The sequence below is a fragment of the Elephantulus edwardii genome, unplaced genomic scaffold (assembly GCF_000299155.1).
Source record: "Elephantulus edwardii isolate Elephantulus edwardi_28Jun2011 unplaced genomic scaffold, EleEdw1.0 scaffold00544, whole genome shotgun sequence".
In the NCBI taxonomy this organism is placed as follows: Eukaryota; Metazoa; Chordata; class Mammalia; order Macroscelidea; family Macroscelididae; genus Elephantulus; species Elephantulus edwardii.
The window spans coordinates 32762-35491 of NW_006400294.1; the positions used below are offsets into that span (position 1 = coordinate 32762).

Here is a 2730-nt window from a genome sequence, read left to right on the forward strand (position 1 = left end):
TTCAGTTTCTTCAGCTTAAGAAATGCCGAGTGAGTTAGTGCCTTTTGATTTTCCATCTCCAGCTCTTTGCATATTTCATTATAGTATTTTACTTTGTCTTCTTGAGTTGCCTTTTGAAATCTTCTATTTAGCTCCTTAACGTCTTTTTTTAAAAGACATTATTGAAGTATTTACTGAATTAAATGGTAGTAGAACCACAGCTACTACATTCAAGTTATTGCAATCACCAAAGGACATATAGACAGGCATTGTTCATTCACCTTGACTCTGCTTGTTTTGTTCTCCTCCAAGTCCTTGGTATAAACAATGGAAAATAAGTCACAAATAGAGGACATACTGCCCAGGTCCCTAAGCCAGGTACACAGCAGAAGAAGCCTCACCCTTGTTAACCTGTTGAAGAAAGAGGAGGTGGGTCCTGAGTAGGTAGTTAGAAGCCTCAGTCCATTCCTGGGAGGGAGCAAAGCTGTAAGTCTTAAGTCCTTTGGTAGCCTGAGTCTTCTTCATGAGTTTCTTCATCTTTCCACATAAATGAGTCAGATGTCTATTTTCTTTTTTTTTCCTATATTTTATTAATATTCATAAACATTTACAGAGATTTTGGGTTTCCATTCATTCATTGTTGCACGTGTTTCAGATACAAATTGTAAGACTTTGCTCTTTCAAGGTCTACAGGTATTAAGTGTCTCCTGGAGTCTTCTCAAGGTGGCTGAAACAAAGTAGCTCCGAACAGTACTCATGATCCTGTGATCCTGTGTCCATCTTCTGGCCTGTGTTACTTGCTTGGTGAACCAGGAGGGTAAACTCCTGAATCCAGCATTGCTCTCCTCCGGGCTGGGCTGTTTCCTTAGTGACACTGTGCTTTAGCCACCTCAGCCTGTCCTGAGCATTCTGCAGTATGTGTTGACCAAGACAACTCGGCACCAGGCATTAAGTAACTTTTTCACACAGGGGTCAAGATCCAGGGCCACTTTCTGATCCACATTGGTACGACACAGTTCTGTGGCTAGGTTGTCAATCTGTTCCCTGAGCTCTACCTGACTCTGACTGCGTAGACAGGAGAGTCAAGCTGTTGCAGAGCCAGTTGCAGAAACTTGAGAAGCCTCTCGGTGAACAGGTCACAAACTGTGGGCCCCACTACCCGGGTCCAGGCTCCAGACTCAGACGTGGAACCAGTCCCCACCATCACGAACTAGCCTGACACCCTGCTTAGCTCCTTAACTTTTTTATTTCCTACCTTTCCACAATATCCAGTCTCTGTAGACATCTATCCCAGTCTTTTCTTTCTCTGTCTTTGTAATGACATTTTGCATTCTTCGTGGATTATATTCTTGATATCTTCTGATAGCATCTCTGGTCTTTATTAGTGTTCAAGGCCTAAAACATGTTTCTGTGATAATTTTTAAATTTAGGTGGAATAGACTCAAGGACAAATTTTTATTCTCATGGATTTTATTTCATTTATTAGCTTCAATTTCAACCAATTTCAACTTCCATATGAGTCTATTTCAAAATCAGCAACTGGCCTAATTTTCTCAGCTGATGTTTAGCTTCTTTCTTTCTTTTTTTCCGTCCCCCCCTTTTCTTTTGAATGGAACATAAAGAAGCTTTATTAAGGGGTTTCCCAGGTAGAATTCCTTGGTCTGCAGAGAGAGAAACAGGCAAAGGGACAGACCAGGGAAATACCACACCCACAGTGGATTAGGACAAGTTTTGTAGTAAGGGTCTTTAGGGAGGGAAGAGAAGGACATTCCATTGTGGTTTAGCCAGGTGGGTGGTCTTCTAGGGAGGGAACGGAGGGGCACTCCCTGAGAGTTGAGGCTATTAACTCTCTTTGTTGACATGTTGCTATTCCTTGAATTATTTGCTCTTCCTTTGACCTTGGTCTGGTCCTGACAGTCTAGCCTCTTTAGTGAGAAAAAAGGGTGACATTCTTTCTAGCTACTTCCAGCTGAACAGGGGCAAAGATCTGGGGCTCAGAGGTTGGATTAGGATGGCCCAGGACCAGTAACCAGGGGAGAATATGGATGGCACAGCAGCTGGTTCAAGCTGGTCATATCTTTTATCATGTGAAATAAGAGTTCATAAAGGCAGGGAACGATTAATGACAATATGAAGAGCTACTTAGGGCTTGGAATCTGAATGAGGTGAAGAGTAGTGGTGGGAGTGATTAGTAAACAATATGAAGAAATATTTATCACTTGGGATAGAGTGAGGTGAAGAGTAATAGGGGGAGCAATTAATAAAATTATGAAGAAATACTTAGGGCTTGGGAGTTGAGTGAGGTGAGGCGTACTGGGGCCTACCATTTGAAAGGTGTAGGAAGTCTGCTCAGTGAGAGGAGCATGTTTGATGTAATGGAGCGAGTCCCCAAAAAGATCACCAAGCCAATTAGCCAAATCAACAAAGTTTATTACAACTTCAAACCGGGGCTCCCGCGTGCTGACACAGCAGCATCCAGCCGAAAGCCCCAAATTGATGCCTGCCCCTCCTTTTATACCTCTGCTACTCCCCTGCCCAACCATACATGCCATGATTTGCCATCCACAGTAGTTTGGGTATTTGTCCACCTTCAATTGAACAGTCACAGCTCAGGGTAACAGTTTGGAAACCTATTTGAATCTTATAGGTTACTTCAGATACAGGAATGTGGAAAATCCCTTGTGCCCTTAAAAAGAAGAATTCCACTTTATGGCAGTTGATCAATCAGGGTGGGATTTACCACAGGTGGGG

General features: G+C 42.8%; 1 pseudogene; it reads right to left on the bottom strand.

Annotated features, from left to right (window-relative positions):
• Positions 1 to 772: 772 nt before the first annotated feature.
• Positions 773 to 1183, bottom strand: LOC102875401 (annotated as a pseudogene).
• Positions 1184 to 2730: the final 1547 nt, after the last annotated feature.